Genomic DNA, 21,396 nt, shown 5'->3' with positions numbered 1-21,396 from the left:
ATCCTTCGTATCTGTCTCGGGGCCAGGAGGTCCTCCCGCCCCTTGATCTCCATAAGGATCTGGGCCCGGGGAGTCAGGAGAGGGGTGTACCGGTTGAAACGTCGGGGCGGAGAACGAGGGCGTGGGGCTCCGTGGTTCTTCGCCGGCGACGGGCTTCTGCGCCGACGCTGGGGCGTCGGGCTCCTCCTCTGGCGTGCCTCTTTCCGCCTTTTCTTCCCAAGCTTTGGAGGGATCTCGGCAGCCTCCTTGCTCCGGTGGGCGGCCGCCTCCTCGGCGTCCGCATACTGGTTCGCCCGGGACAACAGCTCTGGGAAGCTCCGCGGCAGGCGTTTGTCCAGGGAGAAGGTGAGCCTGCCCTTCCGGAAGCCACGCTTCAGGGCTGAAAGAGCTACCTCCTGACTCAGGTTCCGGACCTCCAGCGTAGCCCTGTTGAAGCGGGTAAGATAATCCCGCAGGCTTTCTCCCTCGTTTTGCCGGACGTCAAAGAGGGAGTCGGAGACCAGTCGCCGCCGGCTGCTGACGGCGAAATGAGTGATGAAGAGGCGAGTGAACTGGTCGAAAGACCGGATTGAGTCAGCCTCCAGCCCGGCGAACCACGCCCTCGCCGGGCCACGGAGGGTTGCCGGGAAGGCCTTGCAGAGAAGGGGATCTGATGCTCCGTGGAGGAGCATAAGGGTCCTGAAACTCTCGACGTGATCCCGCGGGTCTGCCGCCCCGTCATAGGGCTCGATCGCCGGCATTTTGAACCCCGGGGGATTCGGGGTTCGCAGGATCCTCGAGGCAAGTGCCGGCTGGGAGGAGATCTCTAAGTCGGCGAAGGGATCTTTGGAATGGCCCTTCAGGACCTGGAGTTGTCGGTGGAGATCGTCCACCCGCCGGTCCAGGGAGCGCGACCGTTGGGTGGGAGACAAGGAGCGGCGAGTGGGGGACCGACTGGAGCGCGGGTTCCTCGAGGACTGGGGGGTCTGGGAACGCGCCCGGGCCCGCCTCTCGTACCCCGCGCAGCTCCGATGGGAAGGTCCCGGCAGAATAGACCGTGCTCGAGAATCCTCCTTGCGCCGGCGCTCCTCTCCATGGGAGAGGAAGGAGCGCGGGTTGAGGAGGACAGGCGAGCGCTCAGGGAGCAGTGGCTCCTGAGCCCGCTGTGGCGCCCGGGACATCGCGCCCTGCAGATTCTGCACCGCCTCCGCGAGGGTGCGAACCTGCTGGGTTAGCTGGTCGAACTGGGCGGCTTCGACCATCTGAATGGGCGGTGGGGCGGTGGAGTGTTGCTGAGAGCGTGTTGGAGATGCAGCGGCCTCCCGGCCAGTGGCGCGAGAGGCCCCGCGACCGGAAGCATTGGAAGCTCCACGACCACCTCGCCGTGCCATTACGATCGCTCTGAGATCCGGCCCTTCCTCTAGCGCCAACTGTTGCTGGTGGTCCAAACCGAGAACGATTGGCACAGCGGTGTGAACGGGGTTCCCTTTGAGTTGCTTTGGTTGCGCTCCGCCCTCCGCCGTGAAACCTGCAAGCAAGCCTCGCACCACCACCGGGGTAGTGGGGGCCCTCCGACGATCAAGTCAGAGGAGATCGAAGGAGAAGGAGAAGGAGAAGGAGAAGGTAGCAGGTGAGATGATACTCTGGAAGATATATCTTACCCTCCCCCTTCCCCCCCAGCCTCATATATATCAGGCTGGGGGGTTTTTCCGGGGATTCGTCATCGTGTGGCACGATGGGGCTGCCACTGACATGGCCGTTACAGGGCGTCGTGGGGCAGCGCTGGGTACAGCCATGGCAGGGCATAGTGGAGCTCCACTTTGTACGGCTGTTACAGGGGATCGTGGGGCAGTGCCGGATACGGCCGTTGCAGGGAGTAGTGGAGCAGGGGGCCGCGGCGTGCCTCAGAGGAACAGTCTGTTGTTGTCGAGAGATTGCCGACTCGGGGTCGGATTGCTGGATCAAGGGGCAGCCGACTCGGGGTCGGGCTGCGGAGCCGAAGATATCCGACCCGAGGTCGGATTGCTGGATCAAGGGGCAGCCGACTCGGGGTCGGGCTGCGGAGCTGAAGATATCCGACCCGAGGTCGGATTGCTGGATCAAGGGGCAGCCGACTCGAGGTCGGGCTGCGGAGCCGAAGATATCCGACCCGAGGTCGGATTGCTGGATCAAGGGGCAGCCGACTCGGGGTCGGGCTGCGGAGCTGAAGATATTCGACTCGAGGTCGGATTGCTGGATCAAGGGGCAGCCGTAGTCTTCCTGGGCGCGCGTGCCGGTCACGTGGGGCATGGTGGCTAAGTTCCCCCGTAACAGATCCGACTACTCATATTGGAAAGCTAGGATGAGAATATTTATCCAAGCCCAAGACTATGAGATGTGGACCACCATTCTAAATGGACCATACATCCCATCCATTTATGTAGAGGGTGTCACCATACCCAAGTTTGAAAAGGATTGGGATGACAATGACATTAGGAAGGCCCAACTAAATGCCAAAGCAATGAATGTGCTTTATTGTGCATTAGATAGAAATGAATTTAATAGAGTCTCTACTTGCATTTCTGCAAAAGAGATTTGGGATAGACTTGAAGTGACCCACGAGGGCACAAATCAAGTAAAAGAATCCAAAATAAATATATTAGTTCATAAATATGAATTATTTAAGATGGATTCTAATGAAACAATTACTTGCATGTTCACTAGATTTACTGACATTGTCAATGGCCTAAAAAGCCTTGGCAAAAATTATACTAACAGTGAGCTTGTCAGGAAGATTCTTCGTTGTCTACCAAGGTCATGGGAAGCCAAGGTGACGGCAATCCAAGAGGCTAAGGATTTAAACAAGCTGCCACTCGAGGAGCTACTTGGATCCCTCATGACGCATGAGCTAACGATGAAACAGCACAATGAAGAAGAGTCCTCTCACAAGAAAAAGGTAATTGCACTAAAATCTGTTTCCACTAACAAAGATGTGTCTTGCAGCAGTAGCAGTGAAGAGGAAGACAATGAGGGAGATGATGATGAGGCACTCCTTGTAAGAAAATTCCGAAGATTCATCAACCGGAAGAAGTCCTCTCATCAAAGGAGAGGCCCCTCAAATTCCTATCACAAGAATAAAGGTAAGGAAAGAGAAAATGAGGGGATTGGATGTTATGAGTGTAAGAAGCCGGGGCACTTCAGAGCTGAGTGTCCTTTGCTAAAGAAGGGGAGCAAGTACAAGAAAAAGAAAGTCCTTGTCTCCACCCTATCGGACTCCGACACATCATCATCATCATCGGATGAGGAACAAGAAGAAAAGGCCAACCTTTGTTTTATGGCTAACGACAATGAGGTAACATCCGGAACACATTTAGACTTTACTTTCGATGAGTTATATGATGCCTTCAATGAATTAATGGACGAGTATAAGACAATAAACCTTAAAAATAAAGAACTGAAACTAACTAATCAAACTCACCTCCGTAAGTATGATACATTAGTTAAGGATAAAAATGGTATTATTAAAGAAAATTCAGAACTTAAGACAAGTAACCAAATCTTAATTCAAAAGACTAATACCTTAACTAAAGATAACGAAAGGCTGACCAAAAAAATATTCGAACTTAAAAACAATAAACAAATCTTAAAAGAGAGTCTTACAAAAGACCTAAATGGATTAAGAACAGAAAAACAAAAATTGGCACTAGAACTTGAAAAGTACAAGCCTTTTGTAGAAAAATTTACTTATAGCTCAGAAAAATTAGAAATGATACTTAATAGTCAACGAGCTGTGTTCAATAGAGCTGGTTTAGGGTATAAACCTAAAAATAAGCAAAAACTCCTTAGTAATTTCTTTGTTAAAGCAGGGAAAAGCAAAACTAAGAAAATAACATGTTTTTGCTGTGGAACATTAGGACATAGAGCAAATGTGTGTGATCATAGCAAAGAAAAAACTAAAAGAAAAATTAAAAGGGTTTGGGTTCCAAAAGAAACCAACATTACTAACCATGAAGGACCCAAGAAAGCTTGGGTACCTAAAATTGTATGATTTGCTTATGTAAGAGTGTCTTGCAGCCAAGGTCGATAAAAATTGTTGGTACTTGGATAGTGGCTGCTCAAGACACATGACGGGTGACAAGGACCAATTCTTCACCCTTGAGCCTAAGAAGGGAGGTGTTGTGATATTTGGAGACAATAACCAAGGTCACATCATTGGTATAGGTAAAGTACAATTTACCCCTTCAACCTTTATTGATAATGTTCGATATGTCGATGGTCTTAAACATAATCTACTTAGCATTAGTCAATTGTGTGATAGAGGTTTTGATGTTTTGTTCAAACCATCCTTATGCATCATAACCAACTCAAATGACAATAGTTTAGTTTTTAAAGGAATAAGACGTGGGAATGTGTATGTAGTAGACCTTGAGGATCTTGCCAAACATAATCTATGTTTAGTTGTTAATGAAACTAAGGATAATGATGCTAGTTAGTTATGGCACCGTAAGTTAGGTCATGCAAGTATGGACACAATATCAAAACTAGTTAAAAGAGATTCCGTGATAGGTTTGCCAAAACTAAAGTTTGAAAAGAATAAAATATGTGAAGCTTTTCAATATGGCAAACAATCAAGGAACTCCTTTAAATCCATAAATTGTGTCTCTACCTCTAGACCTCTAGAACTACTACACATGGATCTATTCGGACCAATTAGAACCATAAGTCTAGGAGGAAATAAATATGGTCTAGTTATTGTAGATGACTTTTCTAGATATACTTGGGTCATGTTCTTAGCTCATAAAGATCAAGCATTTTCAGTTTTTAAGAAATTTCATAAGGAGGTAACAAATGGTAGAGATACTTCAGTCATAGCTATTAGAAGTGACCATGGAACCGAATTCGAAAATCATTTATTTGATGAGTTTTGTAGTAAAAAGGGAATAACTCATAATTTTTCTGCACCTAGGACACCACAACAAAATGGAGTTGTAGAAAGGAAAAATAGAACCCTAGAGGAAATGGCTAGAACCATGTTATGTGAAAGTAACCTCCCTAAGTACTTTTGGGGGAAGACAGTCCGAGTCGACTCCCGCAAAGCCCGAGTCGACTCCGAGACAGCGCGACCTCAAAAAGACAGAAGACAGTATTGTCGTCCCTGAGAGGCGAGTCGACTCCAAGACAGTTCGAGTCGACTCCAAGGCAGCGCTACCCCAAAAAGACAGAAGACTGTTTTTCGGATACTGAGAGCCGAGTCGACTCCGAAACAGTCCGAGTCGACTCCAAGACGGCACGAGCCAAAAGACAGAAGATCGAAAGTTCGAACTCTGAGCGCCGAGTCGACTCCCAGAATTTTCGAGTCGACTCGAGTGAGCAAAGTTGAAGAATACCTCTATGGATTCCTTGGAATGAGTCGACTCCAAAAGTGCCAGGTCAGCTCCAGACTTTGGGGAGTCGACTCCGGGTTAAGTCAAGTCGACTCCCAGTCGAGAAGAGCACTTTAATTCAAATCTGGAACAGTTGCCGAGCCGACTCCAGAAAAGCATGAGTCGACTCCTGCTGCAGTCGAGTCGACTCCAGATCGCGCGAGTCGACTCCGATCCCAACGGAAACATTGTCAGGATGTGCAGAATGTGCAGAACGGCTAGAAGATTGTGTCTAACGGCTAATTTCCGTGGGGAATGGCTTAAATAGCCACAGAGAACTGTAGCAAGGTAGAGAAGTCATATTCCTTTCAAAGAAAACACGAAATCTTCATCTGCCAAAGAATTTCAACGGAAAAGAAGGAAGAGGGCCATTAACTCCATTCAACCAACTCTTCCCAGCATTAAAGAAGTCTCCTTCAGCCTTCAAGTCTTCAAGACATTCAAGAGGAGACCCAGAGTTCGAGAAGCCCTCCTCTACATCATCATAAACTTGTTTGAGGGCTCTTAACTTCTCTCCTATTTATATTGCTGAATATCTGTTTGTTTAGAAGCTGTATTTTTCTGTTTGTTTGTCTATTCATTTGGTCCTTACTTGATTCAATCAGGGGATTAAATCAAGGGTGTAAAGGTTTGTTGGTGAGCCTAGGTTGAAACTAACGTGTAAGGGTTTGATTGTGATCCCGGAAAAACAATCGGGTGGTTCTAGTCGGTGAGCCTGGAAAAACCGACCGAGTTCGTTGTGATCTCGTAAAACAACAAGTTGGGTTGTGAGCTTGTAAAACAACCGGCTGTAATCCGAGGGGTTATAGTGAATTCCCAAGTGAGGCTTGGGTAGTGGACGTAGGAGCAAGGGTTAGCTCCGAACCACTATAAAATTATTGTGTTTGTGATTGCCTTGTCATCTTTTACTTTCATTTCATTCACTGCACATAGCATCTAATTAATCAACTTGCAAAAAGTATTAATTAGTATTTCACAAACCATTTAATTGCAATAATTATTTTAAAACCCAATTTACCCCCCCCCTCTTGGGTTGTCTATCTGGGCAACATTCCGTATTCGAAGCATCGGACCGAATTGAATGCTGCGCTTTAACTCTCGGGGTCGACGCGTGTCGTGATCTGGGCAGGGGACAGTGCTCCGCCCCGCAGATCAGAGCCGTCAGTGGGATTTATATAAATCCCTGTTTGGCCATCTCTGACTTCTTTCCTATTGCCCTTTTCTATCTTCTTCTCCGTCCGAGGCAGCTAATCTTCTCTCCCCATTGTCTCCGGCGAACTCCGAAAGTGTTCTCCCCTGCTCGCTCAGAGTTTTTCCTTCTTTTCTTTCTCTTTTTCTCCTTTCCGATGGGTCTTGGTCCAGACAAAATAGGGTCTTCGATGAGTGAGGAGGAGGTGGAGATGGCCGAGGAGTGGTTATTTCCTCGGCGAGGGTTCCGTTTGGAACCTGCCGGGTTGGGGGATCGGGTGACGAACCCCCCCAAGGCCGGATCGGAGTGTATTTGGAGGCACTCTGGGCTGGCCTGCGATTTTCCTTCCATGGGTTCGTGAACGAGTTGCTCGGAGAGTACCAACTCGTCCCGGCACAATTTGTTCCGAACGCATGAAGGACGATCATCGGATTTCTATCCTTGTGCATAGCACACAGGATCCCGTCCTCCGTGAATATTTTCCGGCGGCTCTTCATGTTGAAGTCCAACCTAGAGGACGGAGAGTGGCTCTATATCGCCCTTCCGGGAGGCCGACCACTCTTTCAGGGCGCTCCGACGTCCATTCACGAATGGAAGAAAAAGTTTTTCTTTTTAGCTTCTGAGCGGACATGGGGGTTCGACCCCAGGTGGGGGCAGAGCCGGCTTAAGACCGCTAACAAACTCCCCAAGCTTTCCAAACGCAAGCAGGGGATCCTTGACGCTGTTCGCGGCCTCGAGGATGATTTCATCCTGAACGACCTCATAAGTGAGGACGCTCTGGTCAACGTTAACCTGAGCTCAGCGCGCCCTCAGGGTAAGGGTAGCAATTTAAAATTTTTATCCTCCTTTTCCTCTCAATATTTTACTAACTTTTTCTGCTCGTCTTTATAGACATAGCGAAAATGGTGACCAAGAACGAAGCTTTATACGCTCGGTTTCACAAGAGGGCGGCCGAGATTGGAGGGGCCCTTCCCGAGCCAAAGAAGAAGCTCAAGATCTCGGCTAGTGGGGTGGCCGAGAAGGACGCCCCTCGAGGTGGGCCCTCTGGAGCGGCTCGGAGGGAGGGCTCGAGCTCCGAGCCCAGGAGCTCGAGCTCAGCGGGAGCTGCCATGGCGCTACCATGTCCGGCGCCAATTTCGCAAGTCTTTGGTCGGCCGCCAATCCGACCAGAGCGCCCGGCGTCTGAGCCGGGCAGCAGCCAAGGGGCCGCGAGGTCGCCTCCACCGAAGGCGACAAGGCCCCGCCTCCTTAGTCCACCGGAGGGCAAGGGCCAATGAGGAAGGCGGCCCCACATCCCGGAATGGAAAGTGTACGAGGGCGATTCAGCCCTCGAGAATGTTGAGACGGCGCGGCAGATCTTCCACGTCGCACTTCTCCCAGCCGATAAGGCGAAAATTTAGGCCATGAGCCTGAACAATTTTTTGGAGTCAACCCGCCTCTCCGCTGTTCGGGTAAGTCTTCATTATTTACTATTATTCATTCTTTGCGCTTTTAGCTTTTATGCCCTAATTTTATCCTCGGCCTAATTTCTCTTCACCTTGCTCACAGCATCTTCACGAGATCGATACACTGATCTCGATCGGCGTGGACTATAAGGAACGAGCTCGTCAGTGTTTACGGACACAAGAAGAGGCTGAGAGAAAGCTGGCGGAGCTCGAGCTCCACAAGAAGGAGCTTTTGCTTAGAGTGGGGGCCATCGAGGACGAAGTCCGAATTCTGACCGCGATGCTCGAAGAAGAGAAGGCCGCTCATGCTCTGACTAGATCAGAGTTGCGGGCCGCCGAGGCTCGCTTGGCCGAGGCGCGGTCCCTGCTCGTCGTCCGCGAGCAGAAAATAAAGAACGCGGAGCTGAAGGCCGAGCAACTCGAAGCTCACCTCGGAGCTCGGGAGAAGGAGGCCCAGGAGCAGGCCCAGAGCACCATTCAACTCTTCTGTGAATCGGAAGAGTTCCGCGACCTACTCGAAGAGGAAGCCGTGAATGGGCTCATCCAGGGCTTCAACGACTTCTACAATCAACTAAGGCGGCTTTGCCCCGATTTCGACGTCGACCTGCTCCAACCGGGAGCGGGAGTCGAAGGCTTCGAAGCGGAACCGGCCGAGGCGGTCGGAGAAGCTGCTCGGGAGGCCGCTCCGGAAGAGGCTACCCAGGTCATTCTCGAAGCTCCCGAAGCTCCGGCGGCAACTTCCGAGGCTGCCCTTGCCGCGGGAGAACCGACCACTGCCGAAGGAGGTCCGGCAGTTGCCGAAGTCGTCGAAGTCGTCGAGGTTGAGCCCGGTGAGATTCCGGCCGTGGACGCCACCGCGCCCGTCCCTTGAGATTTTCCTCTTGTATTCTACCTTTCTCTTTTTCTTTTTTTTTTGTAATGGAGGTCGACCTTTATGCTTATTGTATGGCCGAACCTCAATTTTGTACTTAGCCTTCGGGCTTTTCTTTTAAATGAAACTCTTCCTTTCAACGCAGAACTTTTCTCGATAAATCAAAGTGCTTGTGCTTGACTAAGTCCTTAGACTTAGGCTCAGTCGCGAAGAATATTTGCTAGGGCGATGTCTTAGGTGTCAGGCTCGAGCCACAGGAAAACCAAGTCCTTGAGCTCGGCCGAACTTGTAAACTTGGACTTCGTGGGCTTAAGTTTTTGCCGCGCTCATCAAGTCAGATCTTTATCGACGAATTTCTCTAAGTCTTCGAGCTCGGCCAGGTTTATGGACCTGGATTTTCTAGGCCTCGATTCAGGTCATGTACGCCAAACGAGGTTCCAAGCTCTGGGCTTTTGAGCTCGAACCTGAACCATGCTGGGCCCCTAGGCTCGGCGCCTATGTTGAGCCCGGCCCCCAAATTCTGCAGGAGTTTTATCGGGCTTTCGAATTCATCCTTTAGGCGATTTTAACTGAGTTCCCGAACTTAGCTTTTCGGGCATTAGCCAACAAAAAGTGTTGGGGTCGGCCTCCGGGGAGATCCCGGATCGAAGTCGCGTCGCAATTGGGGCCCTTACGACGGTTGATCGCAGACTTGGCCGAAATGCCAACAGAATCAAAATCGTGGTGGCTTGGTACTTCCGAGCTCGACCAGGATATATTTGCCGCTAACGAGCAATAGGGGAGGTGTACCTAGCGTATGGACTCCGGCTTGCAATTGGTTTAGAGAATCGTCTCGACCTTGGTCGAGGTAAGTCCTGAGCTTAATCAGGAAATTGCAGGCAAAATTAATGAATAAATGTAATGGGACTGTAAGGTGTACATTCTGTACTGTTGGAGTCGAGCGTCCCATGCCAAAGTCGGCAGTTTTGCTCCTCGGCTAGCTTTTGAGGGCGCTCTTTTGCTCGAGGTCCGCTCTTTGGGGACGCCGGCAGATTAGGAGAAAGTTGCCATTGGAGATCCGTGTGGGCATTGCTTTGTGGTCATCCACGAATATTTTGGGGGCGCTTTGTTGTCAATCACGAACATTTGTTGCCGATCACGAACACTTGTTGCCGACCACGAACATTTGTTGCCGATCATGAACGTTTGCTGCTGACCACGAACATTTGTTGCCGACCACGAACATTTGTTGCCGACCACGAACATTTGTTGCCGATCACGAACGTTTGTTGCCGACCACGAACCTTTGTCGCCGACTACGAACGTTTGTTTCCGGGGGGCCGCGAAGGTACTACCCCGTCATTCCGAGGTCGAGGGAGCTCGGGCTCACTATCGACTTATCGGGGCATCTCGACCTTAGTCGAGGAGACGCTGCGGGGGGCCGCGAAGGTACCACCCCGTTGTGTTGAGCGCCACGGAGGGCTGCGAAGGTACTACCCCATCTTTCCGAAGTGTCGAAGGGTCTGGGCATGCATTGTCGACACTCGGGGCATCTCGACCTTAGTCGAGGAGGCACTACGGGGGGCCGCGAAGGTACTACCCTATTATTGGTGTTGAGCGCCACGGAGGGCCGTGAAGGTACTACCCCGTCTTTCCGAAGTGTCGAGGGGTCTGGGCACGCACTGTCGACACTCGGGGCATCCCGAACTTTGTCGGAGGATCGTACGCAGGTCGAGGGGTCTGGAAACGCACTGTCGACCTGCGACGCTTCCCGAGGTTGAGGGATTTGGGAACGCACCGTCGATCTCGGGGCATCCCGGCCGTAGCCGAGGTATTTGAGGAAGAACCAACTGCAAAAGAATAACCTAATTCTCTTAGTCAAGGTAGGGGTTCAGATCTCATCAAGACCAAGCTCGACATTAACACTTCGAACTTTTCGCTAAGGCGCTCGGCTTCGCCCGGTGCTGATTGTAGTATCCGAGCGGGGTCGTGTATATGAGCTGGGCCGGGTCGTCTGAGAATCACAAAACATTTAGACATCAGGAGAAGCGCAGCACAATTAAACAATTGCAGATAAGTTATTGTAAAAAGGTGAGACTTATGCTCCAAACAGAGAACCCCTTGGGGTTCTATTGGTAATACACCCGGAGGTTTTCAAAACTCCAGCTTCGTGGAATAGGGGTCCCGTCGAGAGACTCCAGCTTGTACGCCCTGGATCGCTGGACGCATACGACCCGGTAGGGTCTTTCCCAATTCGGAGCCAACTTCTCTTGCTCGGTCGGCTGAGAGGCTTCAGCTCTTCTGAGGACTAGGTCCCCCACTTTGAAGGATTTGACTTTGATCCTGGCGTTGTAATATTGTGCCGTCTTTTGTTGGTACCTCGCCATGCGGACTCGGACGGTTTCCCTCGTCTCCTCGATGAGGTCCAGGTTGTTTCTGAGCTGCGAAGAATTGGAGTTGGCATCATAATGCTCTACCCTCAAGGAAGGGAGTCCAATTTCCAATGGGATGACGGCTTCCGTTCCATACGTCAAGTTGAAGGGGGTTTCGCCGGTGGGTATGCGGAATATGGTCCGATAAGCCCACAGGACGTTGTATAGGTCTTCATCCCACTGTCCTTTGGATTGGTCGAGCCTGGCTTTGAGTTCCTGCAGAATAGTGCGATTCGTTACTTCGGTTTCTCCATTTGTCTGAGGATGCGCAACTGAGGTGAAGCGGTGGTCGATGCCGAGCTCGGAGCAGAACTCTCTAAAGCAAGCGTTATCAAACTGGCGGCCGTTGTCTGATATGAGGATGCAGGAAAGTCTGAATCTGCAGATTATTGACTTCCAAATGAAATCCTGCATCTTCTGCTCGGTGATCCGGACCACTGGCTCGGCCTCAACCCATTTAGTAAAATAATCAATATAGACGACCAAAAATTTTCTTTGCCCGGTTGCCAGAGGAAATGGTCCCAGAATATCAATTCTCCATTGGGCGAATGGCCAAGAGGAACTGATCGAGGTCAATGGGGCCGAGGGTCGGCGTTGAATATTGGCATTCCTCTGGCATCGGTCGCATCTCCGGACGAAGTCTAGCATATCCTTCTGGAGTGTCGGCCAATAATATCCCTGGCGTAGAATCTTATGCGCCAGTGCTCGGCCTCCCAGATGATTTCCGCAAATTCCTTCATGGACTTCACGCATTGCATAATCTGCCTCCGACGGGCGGAGGCATCTGAGGAGGGGGGAGGTAAAAGACCTCCGATAAAGTTTGCCCTCATACATTATGTACCAAGAGGCTAAGCACTTGACTCGGCGAGCTTCGCGCTCATCAATGGGGAGGACGTCATCCTGCAGGTAGATGACGAGCTCGTCCATCCAGCTCGGCTCAACCTCGATGCAAAAGGCCGGCTCGGGTTTCTTCGTGCTGGGCATCTGAAGATACTCCAGTGCTGCTGCTTTGGGAAGCTCGCTCATGCGAGAGGACGCCAACTTTGACAGTTGGTCTGCTCTGAGGTTCTCCGACCTAGCAATGTGTTGGATGTGGAAAGAGCACAGAGTCGAGGTGAGATCCCGCACTTTCCGAAGATACTCCTGCATCGTGGGCTCTCTGGCTTCAAAGTTACCCAAGATTTGGTTCATAACCAGCTGGGAGTCGCTGAAGACCCTTAGGTCCTTCACTTCCGGCTCCCTTGCCAACTTGAGCCCGGTGATGAGTGCCTCGTATTCTGCCACATTGTTAGAGGTGGAAAACTTGAGGCGTAAAGCCTGCTCGGCAACCACTCCATCTGGACTGGTGAGGATGAGGCCCGCTCCACCACCCCCCGAGTTCGAGGAACCATCGACGTGCAGAGTCCACGTCGACCTCAGGGTCTGCTCCGTTGATGCAAGCTCGAGCTCGGCCTTGTCTGGCACAGTGCACTCGACTATAAAGTCGGCGAGCGCCTGCACCTTGATCGCCGGTCTGGGTCGGTACTTAAGGTCAAACTCCCCGAGCTCGACGGCCCACTTCGTAATTCTTCCAGCACGATCTGATCGTTGCAGAATTTGCTTCATCGGCTGGTCGGTCAACACGGCCACCGTGTGGGCTTGGAAGTAGGGCCGGAGCCTCCGAGCCGAAACGACTAGGGCAAAAATTGTCTTTTCCAGCTTTGAATATCGGGTCTCGGCATCCCTCAAGACCCAGCTAGTGTAGTATACCGGTCTCTGAAGCCTATTCTCCTCTCGGACCAGAATCGAGCTCACTGCAACTGGGAAAACAGCCAAGTACAGATAAAGGAGCTCACCCTGCTGAGGCTTCGTGAGCAAAGGAGGAGAAGCGAGAAGATGCTTAAGCTCTTCAAAGGCTTGCTAGCATTCTGCCGGCCACAAGAAGTCCTTCGGCCGCTTGAGAGCCGCGAAGAACGGGAGACAGCGCTCGGCCGACCGAGAAACTAATCTTTCGAGAGCTGCAACCCGTCCCGTAAGCCGCTGCACCTCTTTAACTGTCCTCGAGGGCACCATCTCTTGGAGCGCTTGGATCTTCTCGGGATTGGCTTCAATTCTCCGTTGGGTGATCACGAAGCCAAGAAACTTGCCCGAGGTGACTCCGAATGCACATTTTGCGGGATTGAGTTTCATCCGGTACTTTTGAAGCGTGGAGAATGCTTCATCGAGGTCAACCACATGATCCTTCGCCATTCGGCTCTTCACCAACATGTCGTCGATATAGACCTCCATGTTTCGGCCTATTTGGTCTTTGAAAATTTGGTTGACCAGCCTTTGATAAGTTGCTCCAGCATTTTTTAAGCCGAAAGGCATCACTTTGTAGCAATAGGTGCCCCCGTCAGTAATGAAGGCCGTTTTTTCTTCATCCTCCGGCGCCATCCGGATCTGGTTGTACCTTGAGAAGGCGTCCATGAATGTCAGCAACTCATGCCCCGAGGTGGAGTCTACGAGCTGGTCGATGCTGGAAAGTGGAAAGCTGTCCTTCGAGCAAGCCTTGTTCAGGTCGGTGTAGTCCACGCACATGCGCCATTTTCCACTAGCTTTTCTGACGAGGACCACATTGGCGAGCCACTTCGGATAGGATATCTCCCGGATGAAGTCGGCCTTGAGGAGTTTGTCGACTTTCTCGGCTGCTACTCGTTGTCGCTCTGGAGCGGCGCTTTGCTTCTTTTGTCGCACAGGCTTACAGGTTGGCTTTACTTGGAGTCGGTGGACCGCGACCTCCGGATCTATTCCCGGCATGTCGGCAGGCGATCAAACGAAGACGTCCATGTTGGCCCGTAGGAAATTGATAAGGTGATCCCTCTCACGGGCATCAAGGCCAGAGCCGACCTGCACGGTTAGCTCAGGACAATTTTCTTGTAAGGAGATTTGGGTGAGTAACTCACCAGGCTCTACCCGCTTCTTCTGAGGGCCAACCCGTGTCTTTAAAGTTTCAACCGAGAGCTTGTCATCCGGCGTCGAAGTTGACACCTTGGCCGGTTGTTTTGCCTCATGGGTCGCCATGTAGCATCGCCTTGCTACCGCCTGGTCTCCATGGACTTCGCCGACTCCTTGGCTGGTGGGGAACCGCATAAGCAGGTGGTAGGTTGAGACCACGGCTCGAAGAGCGTTGAGCCCTAGTCGTCCAAGGATGGCGTTATAGGCCGAGGGCAAGCGCACCACGAGGAAACCCATCATCACGGTACTCTCTTGGGGGGCCAGCCCGACCGTAACCAGGAGATCGACCTCGCCCTCCACTGGAACTGAGTCTCCAGTAAATCCGACCAGTGGGGCGTTCATCCTCCGTAACTGCTTTTCTGTCATCCCCATTCTAGAATAGGCATCAAAGTACAAAACATTCGCCGAACTTCCATTATCAACTAGGACGTGTTTTACATCAAACTTGTTTACGGCCATAGAGATGACCACAATATCATCGTGGGGAGTTTCAACTCCCTTGAGGTCCTCATTCGAGAAAGAGATGACTTCAGAGGTGCGGGGGCGCTTTGGAAGAAGTCTTTCCCCAGCTGGTTCTCCGGCTGGGGCCCCCCGATCTATGGTGTTGATAGTGCCAGCAATGGGTTTGTTAGCATTTGAATTTCCGTGCTGCACGACGTCCTCCACTGGTCTTTTTTCTTCACGCCGGTTCCGCACGAACCGGTTGATCACTCCTCGACGGATGAGTGCCTCGATCTCGTCCCGGAGCTGGAAGCAGTCCTTCGTATCATGACCGTGGTCCTGGTGGAAGCGGCAGTACTTCTTGAGGTTGTGCCAGGCCCCGGGGTCCCGCATCGGGGGCGGGGCCGGAAATAATCCCGACCCTCGATCTCCATGAGGATCTCAGTCCGAGGAACGTTAAGGGGAGTGTAATTTTCGTACCTCCAGTTGGATATACGAGGCCGCGGTGGAGATCTCGGACGAGGCGGGGATCTTGGTCGGAGCGATCCCCGCAGCCGGGGTGGACTCTTCAGACGAGGCGGGTTCTTAGCTCGACGCGGAGACGGGCTTCTGCGACGGCCGCGCTCCTCACGATGCCTCTTTTGCTTTTTGGATGTCTGCTCGGCCCCACCCCGTCTAGAAGCGACGGCTTTCTCGGCTTTTGCGTACTTCCGCGCTCGGGCCAGCATCTCGGTGAAGTCAACTGGGAAATTCTTCTCGATGGAGAAGAGAAACCTTTAAGACCGAGCTCCAGTCTTGAGTGCCGACATGGCTATTGACTGGTCGAGCTTGCGGACCTCCCATGTTGCGGCAGTGAAACGGTCCAGATATTCCCTGAGCGACTCTCCCTCCCTTTGCTTTATATCGAGGAGGGAATCTGAAGTCCGCAGCTGGGGTCGGCTGGTAGCAAAGTTGGTGGCGAACTGCCTGCCGAGCTGTTCGAAAGAGGAGACCGTGCCGGGTTTCTGCCCGGCAAACCAAAGCCGAGCTGCTCCTCGAAGCGTTGCTGGGAAGGCCTTGCAGAGCATGGCCTCCGAGGATCCTTGCAGCGCCATCAAGGCCCGGTAACTCTCCAGGTGATCGAGGGGGTCGGTCATATTGTTGTAGGGCTCCACCTGGGGCATCTTGAACCTCGGCGGGACCGGCCCATCCTCGATTTGTTGGGAGAAAGGGGACTTCATGGTAAACTCGAAGTCGCCCTCGTGTGTCGCCCGCCTGCCGTGGAGCGCCTCGATCTGGCGCTCCAGGTTCTCGACTTTCTTGTCGAGTTCGTCACTCTGGGGGATCGCCACGACGGTCTGCTCGGGCGCAGGTTGCCCTGGGACTGACTCGACCTCTGACGGTTGTAGCCAGTCGCCTGGACCCCTCACTGGGGGTTCTCTCCAAGAAGATGCTCGGGCGTAGAGATCTTGGCCTTAGGGGGCCGGTCCACTTGGAGGGGGGACCGGCTGGATCGGGGCCTGGGGGGACCGGCTTTGGACAGCAGCAGCCAGGGCCTGAGCCTGCTGCACCAGGGCATCGAATTGTTCCGGTCGAACTTGAGGAGTCGAATCGGCCGGAGGTGGTGAGTTCTGGACAGAGTGTCCAGGACTAGGTGGAAGACGTCGGGAGGCATTAGAGGCTCCCTTGCTTCTCAGCTTCATGGCCGCGACTCGGGCCCTTCCTCTAGCGCCAACTGTTGCTGGAATTTGGACCCGGGGGCGATCGTCGGCTGAGGATAGGGGGAGCTCCGACGAGAGTCGATGAACGGCGGTCCGGCTAGCGCGCGACGTCCTCCGGAAAACCTGCAAGAAGCCGGTGGCCGGGGTTTCCGGCGCCGGCCCTCCGATGCTTAAGTTAGAGGGGGCAAGTGTATGAACGGGAGTAGTCAATATTCAGAGTTTTCCCTCCTCTTCTTTAAAGAGGGAGAGTTCCCCTTTTATAGAGGGGGCTGGGTTACCTGTGATGTGACGGGGCAAACGGTCTGTAGTACGATTGGGCATGCAGTAGAAATCAATGCTCGATCGTATGAAGCAATGTCGTTACTGTAGGAGATTAGGCCGAAGCTCTCAAGTCATCATGGAGTCATACCATCATTCATAGCCAGGCAGGTTTTCCGTAAGAGGCTTGATGTCCGTAGACAATAGGAGCCATATGCTTTAATTGTTGAGTAAGCTGAGTACCTGCAGGAGCCATACGCTTTGATTGTTGAGTAAACTGGACGTCTGTAAGAGCCATACGCTTTGATTGTTGACGAAAGCAGGGCGTGGTTTTTCGGTCGCGCTACGGGGGGATGCGACTACAGCGCGAGTCGGGCGTCTTTGGGTCAGTAGGGCTGCTCGGGCGCTTTCGGGTCAGGGGGTCTGCTCAGCGCCTCCAGGTCGGAGGGTCTCGCAGTCGTGACGACTTATATTTTTCCCCTGACACATGGCATTCACTACAAAACTATCAGAAATAAAGAAAATTTATAATTTTTAGCTTTACAATCTCAAGATTCACACAACGGAAGATTGTTCAAAACCTGAAATAATTTAGGTGACTTATTAGACTTCTATAAGGTGTCATATAATTTGTATTATCCCATTAAGTTGTGAGACCTTCTCAGACTCCACAATTTAAGGTTTTTTTGAGACATAGGTGGTGATCCTAGATCCATAAACTGGTGACTTTGTGTTGGGAATTGTGTCCCAAAGCCAATTTTTATTGTAAGAATAATGTATATGTTTTATTTAATGAATAATAAAATCTATTATGGCACTCTTTTCATCACAAGTGTTGCATCTTCAAATAGGAACTCCTGTGTATTGTGATGAAGTCCTTAGGACTAATTTAGTGGATAAAGGAGGTTTTATCATTTAGTCCTTAAATTAGTTCGCGACCGATTGACAAGCTATTAATTGGACAATAGCTATGTCAAGTATAGGTCGTTGTATGCCATTTAGTTGGTTGTCCTCTTAACCAAGGAGTGTGGAGACACTGGTATGGCATATAGGTGAGATGTAGGAGTACATCGTCGCTGAACAGTGACTCACCTGTTGAGCACTCTACTGTCAGGAGTTAGCTCACAAAGCATATGGACATAAGTATCCCTTAGACCTGAGACTATCACGGTGACTTGCAAGCAACTCACTGTACTTTGGCACTGAACGATCTGAATTTCTAATTCAGATATTGAAAAGTTGCTGGGTGCAGTCAAGTACTCGCGAAGTCTGTGTATGAGTCAAGAAGGGATTGACCGCTCCAGATTATAGGAGTTGATGTTTCGCTGTGTTTCAATTTAGTAAAACCTTGGCCAGGGTAAACCAAGTGATTGGTCACTTGAATTTAATTAATTGAAATACAATATGGATGACCGGACCAAAGTATGACAGTTCACTTTAGGTCATCTTGAGCATCGTTGGTCAAAAGGATGAATTATGCGGTAACCATATGAATGGGTTCTTGAATGTTGCTTTGCATATTCGACCTATCCGGACGTCGGGTATCATTGCTAGATGGTCACCTCGATTAGTGCATGAAGTGGTTCATGTACTACCGGCTTAGTGTTCGAACCTATCGGAGTCACGCACACAAGTCAAGTTAAGTAGGAAGGACTTGATCCAATTTAATTGAGAATTAAATTGTGGGTCATGTGAGATTTGGTTTTGTCTATGTTCAGCTAGCACTGAACATGAGGTACATACTGAATTTCATGGATGTGTATTTGATTATGTCTGTATTCTGGCTTAATCAAGTTTCAATTAATGTAATTGAAATTGATTTGGGCTCATTTGTTGAGTATGGTTTTGAATTGGATTCAAATAAATATAATTGGGCTTTATGACGATTTATTCCATATTTATTCTAGTTCAAGTGTGACTCGGATTGATCTGAAAATTGAACTAATTGGAGTTCGCATGAATCAGATTCATGTGGAATTTTTTCGGATCCAAAATCTTTCAAATTGGTCTTCAATTTGGTTTAGAACCAATAATGGACCCAAGCCCATTTTAATTCAGCCCATTTGAATTAAACCATTTAAGAAAAATCAATTTGAATTGGGAATTTACTTAGATGCCCTCCTGAATTAAATGACTCATTTTCTGTGTTTCTTCTTCGGTCCACACAAGCCTGTGAACCACTTTTCTGCTGAAACGTTCTCCCGTGAACCACGTTTTTTCCCTTCTTCGAAACACATAAATTGACCGCTTGATCTTCCTCATCCTGCAACCATTTGAAGATCCGAAGAGACGTGTCTCTTCGGTTTTCAAAACTCTTTAATGTAGTGCTGATTTAAATGAAATCAAACGGTTCAAAAAATTTAATTAAATCATGAATCGTTTGGCGTTTTCTCTTCCCTGGTTCAGCCTTTTCTTTGCCTATAAATAGGCTGGGGTTCTCTTCATTCTTTGCTAGAGATTTTATCTGGGGAGAGGGGAGATTCGTGATCTTTTGAGTAGCTTGAAAAGAGAGGAAAAGGAAACGGGAAGAAAGAGGAAAAGAAAGAAAAGAAAAAAAAAAGGGGAAGAAAGAATTTTTGAAATTCTTTTCTTCCAGGGGTTTATTTGCAAAAAGGGTTTTTGCACTATACAGACATCATCCTACCTTCCTGCATTTCTTGGCGTGCGTGTGAAGTAGAGGGTCCGTACATCCGGGCCTCGCATAGCACCAGATCCATCAGTACCAGATCCGGCACCAGATCCAGTTCCAGATCCAGTTCCCGATCCAGTACCAGATCTAGCATCTGATCCAGTATCTGATCCAGCACTTGGCCCTGTACCAGATTCTGTTCCTGAGTACCTTGACCATCTTCCGCTGCGGGATCGAGGTATGGTAAACATAATATAGTTATGTTATTTATTTATACCTGTTATAAATAAATAGATAAAATTTTAAAACTGATTTTCTAACCTGGCATCCGATTTTATCGGATTTTGCGGGATATTTTTCCTTCAACTGGTATCAGAGCCAGGTTGGCCGATGGAATTGGCCTATAATATCTAGAATTATGCATGATTTAATTTTTTAAATTTAGATTAGATCTAGATTTATTGATAAAATATCAATCTTGTGCTGAATTATAAGGTTGTCCTGCTATAAGGTTAACCCCTTATAGTGAAAAGGTTGTCCTAGCACAAAATTGAGATTAATTTGTATCATAAAATAAATAGTTTATTTTTGTGAAATTATGCATAATTGATGTTTATGAAATTTCAGTTTTAAATTTATTATGACCACAAAGTTTAAATATAAATTGTTTATATTTGGAATAAATTGACATCTTGAATCCATGATCATAATACATTTAATAAAGAATTAAATGTTGAATTTAAAATTTAAAATTTGAATTTCAAATAAAGATTTAAAATTCAAAATTTGAAATTCGAATTAAAATTTAAATTTGAACATGGGTTTTGGGGCATGGGTTAGCACAATCAGATTAGTTGATTAGGTTAGACCTAATGTTAGAATTGAATTGGAATCAATAGTTGTATTAGACTAAATTCATTTTTCTAATTTGATCAAACTCAATAGTTTAGTTGATCATGTCCAAACACTTCAATTGGATCTGATTGTGGCTCAGTGGTCGAGCCTGAGTTCTCAATGACTATCTAAATCAACTTGACATACCATTTGGTGTCTAAGGCAAGTTGGATCTACGGTTATTAATTGGGGCTACCTCTTTCCTGGCCAACTCGGTTGGTGTCTAGGAAAGACGGTTAATGGCGGAACCCTCCCGTGATCTCTCTTACCTGGCCAATGTGGTCGTTCAAGCTTTGATTTAGATATCTTGAGACTTGGTACTCACCCATGTCAATAAGGAAATCAGTATGACTGATTTAGATGTCCATAGACCAATGAAATTCTATGTTCTCTATATGACTCAGTGCAGTCAGTGGGAGGATATAGAATTATCGGTCTCTCTAAAATCCTCTAAATTATTAGGTCCTTAAAATGATATAGTTATATAGATAACTAGGTCATAGCCTCCCATTAAAATGGATGATAATTGGTCCAGTATTTCAGTTGGACATGCAGGACGCTTCCGTCTGGTGTTCATCTGAATATTGGAATTATCCTTCATTATATGATAGCTCTTTGAGCTATCTGATTGTGATTAGGTTGGCCGAGCTTTCCTCGGGCCTGATCATACATTAGGTAGTGTCATCGAGTTAGTTCATTAATGGTTGGATCTGACCAGGATTTTCAGTGGAGGCCTCCGCCTACTGATTACCACCTGGGGCAAAATAAAATACTAGAAATTTTTTAGAGAAATAATTGGTAATGTACCTACCCTTAGATGCATATGGGTTGGCCGAGCTTTCCTCGGGCCTGTATACAGTCCATGTGGATTCTAGTACCCGCTAAGGAATTAAAGTAATTCCTCGAATTAAAGGTAGAGGTTAAAAATTTGACTAAAATAGTGGGAGAAATCTTTAGACTGAAGTCCAAGTCTTTAGAATTAAAATAAATCATATACTAATTAGCTCTGGTTTTTCCTTTCAGATATGGCTAACTCATTATCCCTCCGAACACTATTAGACAATGATAAGCTTAATGGACCTAACTTCGATAGCTGGTATCGAAAGATGAAAATAGTATTAGAGCATGAGCGGATCCTGTATGTGATATCGGATCCTGCACCTGAGGAACCTGTAGCCAATGCACCACGTGCAATCAGAGA

This window comes from Phoenix dactylifera, chromosome 15, assembly GCF_051530095.1.
Source record: "Phoenix dactylifera cultivar Ajwa chromosome 15, Ajwa_hap1_PhDact_Kaust_v1.1, whole genome shotgun sequence".
Taxonomy (NCBI): Eukaryota; Viridiplantae; Streptophyta; class Magnoliopsida; order Arecales; family Arecaceae; genus Phoenix; species Phoenix dactylifera.
This window is presented reverse-complemented; position numbering follows the sequence as displayed.